The sequence below is a fragment of the Talpa occidentalis genome, unplaced genomic scaffold (genome assembly GCF_014898055.3).
Source record: "Talpa occidentalis isolate TD23 unplaced genomic scaffold, MPIMG_talOcc4v2.1 talOcc4.3, whole genome shotgun sequence".
Lineage (NCBI taxonomy): Eukaryota > Metazoa > Chordata > Mammalia > Eulipotyphla > Talpidae > Talpa > Talpa occidentalis.
Window position 1 is genome coordinate 86552170 of NW_023603184.1, and position 15483 is coordinate 86567652.

The 15483-nt window shown below is 37.8% G+C and overlaps 1 protein-coding gene and 1 non-coding gene across 3 annotated transcripts in view; one reads left to right on the forward strand and one right to left on the reverse strand.

Annotated features, from left to right (window-relative positions):
- The window catches only part of CACNB4 (calcium voltage-gated channel auxiliary subunit beta 4), a 241410-nt gene that overhangs the window by 54291 nt on the left and 171636 nt on the right, over positions 1-15483 (reverse strand). The window lies entirely within an intron of this gene.
- LOC119256397 (U6 spliceosomal RNA) lies at positions 5314-5415 on the forward strand. Its single transcript, XR_005127737.1, has one exon. It is a non-coding gene; the product is annotated as a U6 spliceosomal RNA (small nuclear RNA).

The window sequence follows — 15483 nt, forward strand, 5'->3', positions numbered from 1 at the left end:
TGAAAAAAAGTTTTGTTTTTTTTCAATTTTATATGGCTAGTACCTTGAAGGAAGAACAAAAGACAGCTATTACTTTATATGGATCTATTTGGTAAAAACTGCTTTGATTGTCAGTGCATAATGTTGCATGAGTATGCAAAATGTGCTATATCAATGATTTATAACAATTAGTTATAAACCAAAACCCTCCTGTAAGACTAGCTAGTAACAGAAATTGAAAAAAGTCAAATCATTTTGCATCCAATCAGAACTTCATCCTAATGGCAGAGATGGTGAGACTGAGGAGCTCACTTTCCCAAGAATGTGAAAGTGACCACCTGCGGAGAGAAGGTGGCCTTGAGCATTCAAGCTTATGAGATATAGGTCACAGAACGAATAACATCGGGGGACACTGAGCAGCTACAGATGGAATCATTCCTCCCTGGTCAAAACTTAGAACAGCACCGAGCACAGAGCCGTGCAGCTCATAGGCTCTGGAAATTCTTTGCTGAATGAGGGAGTGAATGGGGGGGGGCGTGCCTTGGAGGGAGGGAGAAAATTCCCAGACTTCACCCAAAGGGAGGATGGTCTTCCTGTCCATAGGTGTTGCTGGAAGCCGGGTTGGAAAGAACACAGAAAAACAAAGCAATGTTAAACTTGACAAAACGTGAGAGTGAGTGATTTGTAAAAACTTAAGTTCAAAAATTTCTCAGAAAACATGTTAATGAACAAATAGAGGATTAGTCTTTCAAACAGATATTAACAAATAAGGAAATTAAATGAATCCATGTGACACTAGTACCAGGGCCATTACACCAGGCTGACACCAGTGCTCGCACCGGTAAGCTTTTACCACAGAACAAGGAGTTCATTCAAAGACAATAGTTCAAGTTGCACTGATCCAGTTTCAGCAGAGTTGTTGGAAAGGAAATGATGGTACTTGCTCAGGAAATCCTGACTATGTTTCTAGTAGATGCAGAGCTGCATGCTGATGACACAACTAATAGTTTCTTATAAATGTGACCTATTACCCTTCTGTAAAAGTGACTGACTGAAGAAAGCCTCCTTCCATGTTCTCCCAGAGTGGTTGACACAGCAGCCCACAAAACACCACTTTTACATTGTGGGTCTATTTTATTGAAGAGTCATACAAGAAATCCGATCACAGTAAACATGTTTCTCCTAAAAATAACTTCAGGCCATCACTTGTACTTTAAAAAAAAGACTTTTCTTCTGGCATATAAAGGGAGAGATAACAGATGTTGGTTTAGAAGAGAAGAAGGCAGGGAAAGGACTTGAACCTTTTCTGTGTCATTTCTATGGCCTCAAAAATTGATGAAAAAGAAATCTAATCCTTTGGAAATCTTTTTACTTGAATTTTCTCATTAAGGGATGCCTGTTGACAGCTAAAAGAATCCAAGTGTGTCATCAAGAACAGAAGTACTGCCCACAGAGAAACGGCAGATACAATGGAAGCCACAGTGAAGCATCTACTTTGTCTTAGATCATGTCTCCTCAGCTTTGTTTCCTCACAGCACCGAGCACAAAGCCGTGCAGCTCATAGGCTCTGGAAATTCTTTGCTGAATGAGGGAGTGAATGGGGGGGGGCGTGCCTTGGAGGGAGGGAGAAAATTCCCAGACTTCACCCAAAGGGAGGATGGTCTTCCTGTCCATAGGTGTTGCTGGAAGCCGGGTTGGAAAGAACACAGAAAAACAAAGCAATGTTAAACTTGACAAAACGTGAGAGTGAGTGATTTGTAAAAACTTAAGTTCAAAAATTTCTCAGAAAACATGTTAATGAACAAATAGAGGATTAGTCTTTCAAACAGATATTAACAAATAAGGAAATTAAAAATGTTTGACACAGGCACTGTTAAATGAGATAATAGCCCACAAGTTAACCCCATATGTAGGAAATCAGCATATGATATTAGAAATATTTCATCATAAAGGCCATCTATGACAAGCCAACAGCCAGTATCATTCTCAATGGTGAAAAGCTGAAAGCAATTCCATTAAGATCTGGAACAAGACAAGGATGTCCACTCTCACCACTGCTTTTCAATATAATACTGGAAGTCCTAGCCAGGGCAATAAGACAAGAGAAAGACATCCAAGGAATCCAAATAGGAAAAGAAGAAGTCAAACTATCACTATTTGCAGATGATATGATAATATACATAGAGAACCCCAAAATCTCCACAGAAAAACTAATTCAACTCATCAATCAATTCAGTAAAGTGGCAGGATACAAAATCAACACGCAAAAGTCAGTAGCCTTCCTATACACAAACAACAAATCTGAAGAAGAAGAAATCAAAAAACCATCCCTTTTATTATCGAAACAAAAAAAATCAAATATTTGGGAATAAATCTAACAAAAGAGGTAAAGGACCTATACAAAGAAAACTATAAAACACTGTTAAAAGACATAGAAGAAGACACAAAGAAATGGAAAGACATCCCCTGCTCATGGATTGGAAGAATAAACATTATTAAAATGGCCATCCTACCAAAAGCAATATACAGATTCAATGCTATTCCAATCAAAATTTCAATGTCATTCTTCAAAGAAATAGAACAATTATTGATGAAATTCATATGGAATCACCAAAAACCCTGAATAGCCAAAGCTCTCCTGAAAAAAAAAGAAGGGAATGGAGGCATTACACTCCCAGACTTCAAACTATACTACAAAGCCATAATCATCAAAACTGCATGGTATTGGAACAAGAACAGACATACAGACCAATGGAATCGAATAGAAAATCCAGAAATAAACCCACAGATTTATGGTCAACTAATCTTTGACAAAGGAGCAAAGACTATGCATTGGAGCAAAGAAAGTTTGTTCAATAAATGGTGCTGGGAAAACTGGGTCGCTACATGCAAAAGAATGAAGCTTGACCACTACCTCACACCATACACAAAAATCAACTCAAAATGGATTAAAGAACTAGACATAAGACCTGAAACCATAAAATACATAGAAGGAAATATAGGCGAAACACTACGGGATTTGCACATCAAAGACATCTTTACAGACACATCACCCAAAGCAGTGATAGTGAAGGCAAAGATAAACAGCTGGGACTACATCAAATTAAAGAGCTTCTGCACAGCAAAAGAGACAATAACAAAAACAAAGAGAAACCCCACCAACTGGGAGAACATTTTTGCACCCAACACTAATGATAAAGGACTGATCACAAAAATCTGCAAAGAGCTGATGAGACTCAACAACAACAAAGAAAATAATCCAGTCAAAAAATGGGCAGAAGAGCTAAAAAGAAACTTCTCTGAAGAGGAAATGCAAATGGCCAACAGGCATATGAAAAAATGTTCAACATCACTTGTCATCAGGGAAATGCAAATCAAAACTACCATGAGATACCATCTTACACCAGTGAGAATGGCACATATTAAAAAAACTAGCAACAACAAATGTTGGCGAGGGTGTGGAGAAAAAGGAACTCTCCTGCACTGTTGGTGGGAGTGCAAACTGGTCCAACCACTGTGGAGAGCTGTGTGGAGATTTCTGGACCTACTAAACATAGAGCTTCCATATGATCCAGCAATTCCACTCCTAGGTATTTACCCAAAGGACACAGAAACATCAATTCCAAAGAGCACCTGCACCCCTATGTTTATAGCAGCACTGTTTACAATAGCTAAGCTTTGGAAACAGCCCAAATGCCCAAAAATAGATGACTGGATCAAGAAGATGTGGTACATATATACCATGGAATATTACTCAGCATTCAAAAAAGATAAACACATGCAATTTGCAGCAACATGGATGGCGCTGGAAGGGATCATGCTCAGCGAAATAAGCCAAAAAGAAAAAGAAAAATACCGGATGGTCTCACTCATAGTAGGAATCTAGAAAACTTGAATAAGGGACCAGGAAAATGAATATAAGAAAGTGAAAATCAAAATCAACAAAAAACTATGAACCAGAGACACTTTTGGGGGTGGGGGGCGGGAGGGGAAGGATTGGGGTCAGAATGGGGCGTTTGCAATTGTATGGGGGAATATAAAAAGAAAAAAAAAAAAAAAAAAAAAAAAAAATAAGTTGGTCACAGGCACGTGACAAGGTAGGACATGCTCTTATAAAATATACTGTATTTAATGTATTCAATATATAAAGTGAAATTTAAAATAACTAGAAAGTAACTGAAAGTAAATTTCAGACTTTAATGAAATACCAGGTGTGCATATCAAAGGTAATAATGAAAATTTGAAGAAATAAGTGCTCTATCCAACAAGTGTAACTACATGAGTAACTACCATAAGTAGTTATCTGGCATAATAAAAATTTCTGAATAAAGAAAAAAAAAAAGAAATATTTCAAAAAAATGAAAAACGAGTGACATTCAATATGCAATGCTGAGAAACTTAGTCAACTGGAGAAAGAAATAGAGCTCTATTTAATTCTTATACAAAAATAAATTGCAGATGAAGAGATTTAAAAACAAAATTTTATTTATACACCCACATACACATTACAGGTATATATTACCACTAGTAGAAATTATGGCTTAGGTTATAAAATAGGATGCTAAAATTTGACTTACATAAAAAAATTCCAACATTTGTCTGGAAAAAATAAGTAACAGTCAAACAAAATGCTAATGACAAAAAGGAAAAAATGTCACATAAGAGATAAGGATTTAATGTTCTTCATATTCAAACAGTTCTACGAATTAGTAAAAAACAAAAAGAAGAAGGAGAAGAAACTCCTATTGCTTCACCCACTTGATAAGAGAAAAGAACAAACAAAGCTAGGAAACAATAACAGGAGCAAGAATGTACAGTGAACACATGAAAAGAGGCTCAGTCTTTTTCCTAGGTATAGAAATATAAGATAAAATATGACACTACTTCCACCTATCAGGTCAAAATGCTTGATAATACCCAGTACTAGTGAGGGTGTAGTAAGACTGACACTCACATACATTGCTAATAATGTCAATTGGTATAATAATGTTGGAGGGCATTAATCAAAAACAATCAAAATTAAAAGACACAAATTTCAAATAACCCATTCTGTGGGAAGAAATTTACCCTAAAGATACACCTGTATCAGATTTGTATGTGTTCACTGCAATAATGCTATGAGAGCAAAAAAAAAAAAAAAAAAAAAAAATCAGTAAGAATCTAAATGTTTACCCATAAGACTTTTTTTGAAAGTATGGCTCATTCATAAAATAGAATATGTAGAAACTAAAAAGCATGTCATAAGCCTCTAAGCAATGATGTATAAAACTGTTAAATCACAAGATCAAGTTGTAAAATAATCTAGTATGTTGTTTTAAAATTGTGCTAACGTGCCTGCTTCAGCAGCATCTATACTAAAATTGGAACCACACAGAGAAGATTAGCATGGCTTCTGCATAAGATGTTGTGCAAATTCATGAAGCATTCCATATTTTTTAAGAAAAATAAAAATGATATGATCCTATGAAGAGATGCCAAGAAAGCATTTGGTAAGATTCAACATCCATTAATGATGAAAACCCTCAAAAAACTGGGGATAGATGGAACATTCCTCAACGTGATAAAGGCCATAAATGATAAACCCACAGCAAGATCATTCTCAATGGTGAAAAATCAAAAGCTTTTCCACTAAGAACTGGTACAAGATAAAGATGTCTATTTTCACCACTAATATTTGATATAGTATTGGGATTCCTAGCTAGAGCAATCAGGCAAGAGAAGGATATAAAAGGAATTCAAATAAAGAAGTAAAGCTATCATTACTTGCAGATGACATAACATACATAGAAAACCCTAACAACTCCACTAAAAAACTAATTAAAACAATAAATCAGTCCAGCAAAGTGGAAGATTGAAAAATCAAAACACAAAAATCACTTGCCTTCCCATATGCAAACAATGAAAAGCCAGGCTTAGTATTTGACTCCCATCTGATAATTCCGTGTTCTAGCTCATTAGGTTGAAGGGGAAAAAAACAAATTCCTACTTCAACCTTTGAAACTACTGCTCATTTGGTAGCCATAAAAAAAAAAAAAAATCACTTGAAGAGATAGAGTTCACTACATACTGAAGTAAATAAGACTTAGAGATACCAATAAATGCCCAAGGCCATACAACTGTGAAATGTGGTGAACTCTGATCTAACTGACAGTAAAGCCTTGGCTAACAGTTGATAACCAAACCATGCAGAAGTGTTGGTGGGCACTGCTGAATGGGCAGAGCATCAGCATGGAGATATAAAAAAAGTAGAATCAATCTCGCCTCTCTCTTTGCATCTAAATTAAGCTAACAGCTACTGAGGATGTTATGTTCTCTCAATGCATTATCCTGAGTTTCCTACAAAGCTCTTTAAGTGGCATTCTCTAGTGACCAAGCCATTAGCTGGCGAAGGCAAGACCAGCATTCAAGGCAAGAGGATCTCTTGAGTGACCTGTTTAAGATTCTTCTGAGGTCTGTTCTTAAAGGTGTCTTCATGGTGCCAGGAATTAGGTCTTCAAGTTCTTGGAGACAGAGAATTCATCTGAACTGCCATCAAAATATATTCAATCAACTATTACTTAGGATGTGATAGCAAACTTAGCATTTTCTCTCCCCTTGAGTTGGGCCTATCCAAAGCGGTCAGAGAGGAAACTCATACCCGATCACTTTTTTTTTGTTGTTAGAAGCATTTGGGCCCATTGGCAATGGCAAAATGTTAAGAGATTAAAATTACTGAAGAAAATGAGTCTGGGAAAGATACTATGATTTAATTTATTCTGAGCTCCTTTATTCTTCATTAGCAAGTGTAAGGAGGGGTTGAAATAGAATAAGCAGTTCAGAGTGGGCTTTGAAGCAAAACTGCCTAGGTTGGAATCCTAAGGCTGTCATTTATTAGATGTTACTTAATCTTTCTATGCTCAGTTTCCTTTCTGGAAAAAAAAAAAGAGCATATTAACTCATGGAGCTGCTGTGATTATGCACTGAGAATAAAAAGTATAAGCATTCAGCAGAGGAATCATTCAGTACAAGTTTGCAAATACATTTCAGTTGATGAATTTATCCTGGTCCTTTGGTTCTTGGGTGAGTTCAATTTACTGTTTTTAAGACCTCCCTAAAAACACAGAAAAAGAAGGTAAATTTTAAATCATCAAGGTGAGCAGGAATTAAATGTCCTAGGTGAGACCTGTGGAAAAATTAAAGGCATTGGCCAAAATGAAATTTAGAGGTTTTGGGTGGCATATTCCTCCCTATTTTCTTCTGCCTGCAAAAGCTATGTTTACACACGGGGCATTCCCGCTTCAGGAATAACCTGAAGATGGTCAGCTTTGGTTTTTCACTAGAGAGTAAAACTGCTATCCTTTGCATGGGGAGATGAGGCGCTCCACCCACCCACTATCCACTCTGAGCTGCTCAGCAGCTCCCAGTGATGTGCCCATTGATGGCACTGATATAGGAGCCCTCATGCCATTTGCAGCAACCTGGATGGAGCTGGAGGAACTATGCTATGCGAAATAAGTCAGAAGGGAAAAGAAAAATATTGAATGGTTTCACTTATACGTGGAATGTAAGAAAACTGAACAAAGGGTCAGGAAAAAGACAAAACTTGCAAGCTAATGATAGATTTTAGACAAAGAGTAAGGGAAGGGAGGGGGAGGATGAGGCACGGGGGGGGGGGAGGGAGGGGGAGGAGCACCAGGGACTGTGGTTGTGGATCATGGCTGCTGTGGTGGTGGGAGAACTATGGGAACTACACCTGAGGGGAGAACAATAACATAAGAAAATAAAGTAAAAATTGCAGAGTGGACAAATGCAGATCACAGCAAAATGGAAAAGCAGGGAGGAGGTATCTATAGTCCTCTGGTTGTTGAGTAGCAGAGTTCCAGAAGAAAAGGGGGAGGGGTATTAGGGAGATCTAGCCAGACATGTGAAGCAGTGCAGTCAGAGAGCTGGGAGACTGATGGGATAATGACAGTGGGGAAAGCGAACCAGAGAGGTTTTCTTTTTTTTTTTTTTTCAGATTTATTTATTTATGCATACAAGAGCTGCGGTACAGGCCAGAGGTGCAGGGGGTGAGAGGATTCACCAGAGACAGAGTAGGGAGCAGAACAGGCGAATGACTGAAATACACTGCTGAGAGGAGCAGTGGGCAAGACAGGGAGAGGTCTGTCCCGCCATGTGGGTTTCTCCCTGGCCGGCCGGGAATCGAACACGCGCTGCAGAGGCTGCGGACAGCTTCACAGCGCTGCGCTTAACCCGCTGCGTCACCAGGGAGCCCCCAGGAAGGCATTTTAAAGGAAACATTCTAAAACTGGTTGAGACGATTTAGGGAATAGACACAACTTACTGACTTGTAGTGTGTATTAGGAGCCCAGCTAGTGTTACTTGGCTAAAGGTGATAAAGAAAGTGAAAAAAAATCTATTTCGCAATTTCCACTTGAGCATCAGTATTTTCCACTGTTTGTTTTCAAAACATATTAAGCCACCAACAAACTCAGCATTCTGTCACCCTCTGTTCAGCAAAAACAAGGAGAAACAAAAATCAGACCTTTAAAAGAGAAATGTGGCTGAGGGAAGGTTTTTAAATACACTTATCTAGCAAGTGCAATAAATCCTGATTATTCATTTCATAGTTTGTGAAAAGGTTCTTCACCAACTTCAGCTGTATAGGTTCAAGGCAACACTATCTGCAATACTACAAAATTAGAAAAAGTACATCATCCTTCCAACTAGAAGAGATCGCAAAGGATATAAAAAGGAATGTGGATTGAGTTTTGACTATTGCTACTGAAATGTGGTTTGGCACTTGCACCACAAGTTATTTATAAGCAAAGAGAACATAAAAATTGATAATGATGGACAAGTAAAATGCTTCACTGGGGGAAGGCTGAGGCTTATATTAATTCTGAGACTAAAAATTTAAGAAACAAACCTTTCTCATTTTAAGCAAACAATGCTTTACCAAATGAATTCCAGGGAACTTGGTTTTATTACAAATTGTATTGCTCCTCTCAAAATAGGAACTACAATGGAATCTGTCACTGATTAGCATGCAATGCTGTGAAGACGCTGAATATGAAAGAAAACTGAACACCCAAACTTTCCCAGAAAATAAATCACTGTGCATAGTATGAAAGACAGTCCTCATAAGAATAAAGTGGATGGAGAGAAAGCTGGCAATGCTCTTTGTAATGGATAACACCCTCTTTTGTCTGTTAATGAATGCCAATTCAAAGAAAATGTTCCATGAAGGTTCTGCAAAGTCGCCCAGTGGAAAAGCTCTTCAAACAGGAGGAGTTTACAATCAAGATCTACTTCTGATGACCAAATGAAGGAGAGCTCACCACAAAATATTAGAATCTCGTGTTCTAGATAATGAAAATCAAATCATCCTCTGCACTTCCTGTGAACAATGAAAAAACTACAATGGACTATATTTTATTTTGTTTTTTGCTTCAGCCACCAGGAAGCTCAGAGATAAATTCTAATTTCCATTCAGTCTAGGTCTTCTACCTTAATTTATAATTTCCATGATCCTGATGTTTTACCAGTTACTAGCTTTTTTTGTACCTTTATATATTCCTTTAAGTTACCTCAAAAACTCTGTGGGATGAGGTACATGTAGAATTTTTTTTAACTACCATAATTTTCACCAAATTTTATCCTGCCATTTGTGATGAGTGAAGTGTTCATCCTTTTTTTTTTAACAGAAGTATATGAATAGTTTTTTGAGCCCTAAGTTGTTGCTATTTGGTTAAAATAATTCTTAATAGCCTCTCTGTTAAGATGGAGTTTTTTCTACCCCTTCCTTGCTGTCTGCCCATATTCCTGTTAGCCACTTGGATATTTCCAATAAAAAATTAAGTAGTTTATGTGGTTTGCCTAGTTCTGCCCATGAATGCTGAATCTGTGATTCAGTCACTATGTTTCTTTGTGTATTTATTAAGACTGGGTATAAATAGGTATTAAATCAACTCAAAAATTTTGCCCCCTTACTCTAACTATCAAGCTAGACCAAAAATAAGATACCTGTTCATTGACTTTAAAAAGAAGAAAACTGCGGGTACTATTGTTAAAATGTTCTTTTAAGTTGTCCCTGACAACTTCTACCTTTCATCTTTCTTCTTCATAGCATGTAGTACATAGTAGGCACTCAAAGATTTATTGAAGGGGTGGGGGAGGTTGCTCTGATACCTCCCTGCTTTTATACCAAATGTTAACTCTTACTTGTAAAGCCACTTTTCTCCTTGTCCATTGGCAAGCTCCATTTCATCCATCCATTGTTTATAAAAGTTTAGCTGTTTTTTCATTTGACAATAGTCATGTCAGATGCTGCATCTTTTTCATCTTTGTGTCCTCAACATGGTCTTGGCGCATGGTGGTTTATAAATGTATTTGTAAGAAGGAAGGGAGGAACACACATTTCTTTGCATTGATCTTTTAAAAAAAAAGGAATGTAAGACATTTTACTAGCCACCAAGAGTTGCATTCAATAAAGAAAAATGCTTGACTCCAATTTTTCAAAACCACCCCTGCAAAAACAGATTGAATTTTGTGTTTCACTGAATCTACCATTCATGATTAATTGGGTAGTTAAGCACTTCCAGTTACATGTACAGCTGGGAATTCCTCCAGCTGTCATTAATTTTACTAAAAATTCAAATCCTCAGTACTTAGCTGCTGAAATGGAGTCGCTGTTACTCCTTCACCAATCAAAATCGAGTAATGAATTGTCCCATTATTGACGAACTGAGTAATTCACAAAAGCTACAAGCATGCTAGCTCCAGTTGCTCTGTTGGTTACCGTCATAACAAATATGGTACCATTTGAGCCCCTGTTTTCTTCTACTAACTAGGTAAAATTAAAATCCAGACAAATCCCACAAATCAGTGAACCCTGAGACACAAAGACATAGCAATTAGTGACATTTTAATGAGTGATATTGAAGAAATACATTTCTTTGGCTTCCAGTTTATTTAACTGGGTGGGGAAGAGGAATGTTGAAACAAATGTCTTATCTGGTAGTGAAATTTCATAATGTAGACTTTTTCATAAAGGAGAACAAGAATACTATCATTTCCCTCACAGTCTGCAATCAAATAATGAAGTGCAAACACAATCCAGCTCATTTCAGCTGTTTAGTCTCTCAACATGGTTTGAGTGCCTGCCAGGATACTGTGCAATTAACTGTAATATAGGCATGCAGATAAACCCAACATATTCAACCCATTCTCCAAAGGAAAAAAACAAAAAGCTCAGTCACCTTGCTTGGTCATTTCCTTTCCTCAAACTAGAGTCCTTACCAGCCAGTTTGTCACCATTGTCCCATTGTCACTCCATTAGTACCAATATAAACACTAAAAATAAACCACTCTTTTCAGCTACAAAGGCAAAGGGTAAGAGCCTGAGTAACTTTTCTATCTATAAAGTCACCAACTACTTCCATGGCAATAATATCTCCTTCAGGAATCGGCATACTTCCAGGAAATGCCTGAGCCATTGCAATTGATGGAATAAAGGGAAGATGTGGTTCTCTAGTCTTTATCTTTTGCTGCTTTGCTATTTTCATCTGATTAAGATTTACCAGGTGAAAAACCAAATCTTATCAGTCACGGAAGGCCTTCTTCATTTCAATGGTCCTAAGACTGGCTCATTATTTCTCTAGCCTGCTCTCTTTCCACTCCTGATCATCTTCTCTCACGCTAAGTTGAAATGCTTACAGCTCCCCAGTTCCATGAATGCATGGAAATAAAAGTCTTAATGAAATTTAGACAAAGGTGGGCCTCCCCTGCTAGCGCAGCTGTTGAGCACTTGGCTGTGAAGCTGCCCGCAGCCTCTGCAGCGCCGGTTTGATCCCCGGCCCAGCGAGGGTCCCACATGGGGTGACAGACCTCGCCTATCTCGCCCGCTGCTCCCCTCAGCAGTGTATTTCATCAGTCTGCCTATTCTGTTCCCCGCTCTGGCTCTAGTGAATCCTCTCACCTTCCCGCACTTCTGACTGTACCCAGTGCTTGTATAAATAAATAAATAAATCTTTTAAAAAAAATAAAAAAGGTTGCTTTTTTTTTAAAAAAAAAAAGAGAAGATACTGCAGATGAGACAGAAACAGTGAGTCACTGACATGAAAAATGCAATTATTCTTGACTGGGGGCTTTTGATTTTCAACTATAGGTTTATATCTTGTGAATTCCGAAGTTATCTTGACCTAATGAAATGCTGATGCTATATATGTGCAGAAGAGGACAAATAGTGGGGGGTTAGCCATGTTCATGATTTCTGAAAAATTCGCTAGCAAAGGCTAGGTACCCATTGTTAAAACTCTTTGGTTATTAGTGCAGACTGGGGGGTAATAACAAGGATGGTTTAGTTGGAGGCACCAGATTCTTAATGGCTGCTTCACAGAACAGGACAAAGTCAGCTTTGACTTTAAGTCTATACAGTTGGCTTTGCTCTCTCACCTGCTGTACCATGGAAGCGCAGGGGTGGTATGTGAGTGAGCTGGGGGGCAGAACTTTTATAATATGTTCACAATCTCCTCTCTTTTGGGTATATCAACATTTATTCATTGCATTTTATGATCAATTTTGCATCTTCCATCTAACATTGGGGACCTCTTGCATGCTTCACCTATATCTTACCTAAAGAGGTATGTTGGATCACATCTGCCTTCCTAACTATTGTCATCTGAGCCCTTAACTCTTATTACCCTCCTTGGCATTTAACACTACATCTAGAAAATATAAAGTTAGACTTACATTTTATTTGCCATTATGTATTGAGTTATTCCATGCATTGGGCTATCATAATCCGGGTGTCTAATCATTCATTATTTTTAGGCTGACATCACTTGAAACATTATAAGCTAGGAAAATAATTACAATACTGATAAATGCAGTAAAATCTGTCTGGTTGCTTCCTCGGCTCAAATCCTCACTTTGATTATCTAATAAACTCTTTTTCTAACTATCACTGAGGCTTTTATTTCCGTTAAAAGCATCATGTAGATTCCTACCCTGATAGATCTCTGTGAAACTTTCACCTAACTTCACTCCTCCTAAAACAAGAGATGTGTCTTTCTAGATCTTTCTAGATGTTTCTGCCCATAATGCCCTGTAGGCTCTCTTATTTTCCATTAAAACGGCTATGTAGATTTGTTATCACTGTACTTATATTATTTAATAACTATCTCTCTACACATACTTGACTTGTAAACTTCGTCAGGGCTAGTGTCATGCTTTATTCATCTTTTTTCCCTTTCAGGGTTAAGCTCAGTCCCTGATTTTATAAATATTTACTGAGTAAAAGAATATGTAAATGAGTAAATGATTTACACATAACCAGACAACAGAAGGCAGGAAAAGTAGCACAAGCAAGGACACTAATATATAATCAGATATTTTTATTAGGGATATAAATGAGGAATAGCCATAACAATTCTTGTTATGCATACTAAAATTGTATTTTCTATAAATATGTTTTTCTTTTTTTTTAAGATTTATTTATTTATGCACACAAGAGCTGGGGTACAGGTCAGAGATGCAGGGGGTGAGAGAATTCACCAGAGACAGAGTGGGGAACAGAACAGACAGACTGACTGAAGTACACTGTTGAGGGAGCAGTGGGCAAGTCAGGAGACGTCTGCTTTGCCATGTGGATTGCTCCCTGGCCGCCGGAGATCGAACTCCAGCTGCAGATGCTGCGATTGCTTCATAGTGCAGCGCTTAACCCCTTGTGCCACCAGGAAGGCCCTAAATATGTTTTTCTTGAGTCCTGTCCTTAATATACTAGCCACCAAAGAAATAGAGATGAGAAACCTAAGTTACTATAGAGAAAATATTACTATTTTATCTTTTTAAATGAACTTGTTATTTAGGAATAATTTTAGGTTCACAGAAAAGTAGACAAGATAATACAGGGAGTTCACTCAGCTTACTCTAATGTGACCGTCTTACATAACCATGGTCATTTGTCAAAACGAAGAAATGAACATTGGTATACGATCATTAACAAAATTTACCAGTTTTCCACAAATATTCTTTTTCTATTCTAATATCCAATTCAGGACACCAGGTTGCTAAGTTTAGTATATGCTTTTCCAAATGATATGTTTTCTTGATTTCAAAAAAGAAAGATTGCCTGAAAGACTGATTAAACAGCCCAGCCATTCTTCCTGTTCCCTCCATCTCGAGAGATGTTTCTGCACAGCCCCATTTCCTGGGCTCAGCTAGGAAAAGCACAGCAGATCCATCCCTGCTTCAGTTGCTGGCACAGCCGTTCATTCATGTGGGCTAAGAATATTTCAATCAGGTCAGCACACAGGTTCTAAATGAAAGAAACTGAGGGAGAATAGAGATATACCAAAGAAGACAACTAGCAATACAGAGCATCCTGGGTTGGTGTTTCAAAGGAATCAGATGTGGATCAAAAGTTCTCAAATATTCTTCAAGAGGCTTTTATCTGGAAATTTAGCTTGGTGCAGTAGGGTAGAAAAAAGAACTGCAATGGGAGGAGACGGATGGGATGGGCCTTTCCTGCAGTCAAAATGCAGGCAGGGAGGCTGGAGAGTTAGGGCACAATTGGAAAAAGAACAAAGGAACCAGGTAGTGGCCGATTTCAGCAAAGGGTCCTTTCAAAGTCCATAGAGCATTAACAGCAGAAAATAAGGAGCTCATTTGCTTCTAATTTCCATGCTCACAGGGCTTATAAGATAGAGAGGAGTACAGTTGGGTAAAGGTGGTGAACTTGAGCACTTTGAAAAGTTTGAAAGCAGACACCATACAGAGACTGATTTTAAGGCAAAGGGAGGCTGAACTTTTTGCATGATAAAGAACAGCAGATTCTATTCTAGTTAGCACAGAACATTAAGGCCAATCAAGATACCTTAATGGGCCCTCCTGTCTGGTTTCAAGGGTCTACAATGCAAAGGAAAGTGAAGATCTAGAAAGAAGCATGGGATAGATGCCAAAGACAACAGATCATGGCAAGGAAATTTGGGTCAACTCATCTGGACACAGAAAGCCAAAGGAGGATTTTAAATAACATTATTTAAGAATTGGAATAGCTCACCGTGAAAATCTCTACAATATTAGCAGTTACTGAGCATTAAGGACCCCTCTCTACAAGACTCTGCTGAACTGATAAGTGATTGGAAGATGGCCAGTGAGCAGGGGCGAAATAAAACAATTTGAATGGTTCAAACTCCAGGGTTGGAGAAAAGAAATTGTGCAAGTGAAGGCAAAGTAAGAAAAAAATAAAGCCTCATCGTAGCATGAAGGACTTAAGTCAGACACATGTTTTTGAGAAAAAGAGTAAGAATTACTGAGCACAGGACAAAAGCTTTCTAATATAGTTTACAAAATCTCAAATCCAATTTTTCAAGTTTCCTCATAGTTTGGGGAGCTTATTTAAACTGGATAAGTTGGCGTTTTAGATATTTTGCCATTTTCTTTACATAAAAAAGCAAACGTACCAACATAGGAGATTTATAGATTTAGTTAAGTATAATTTTTGTTAAAAGGGAACAGGTA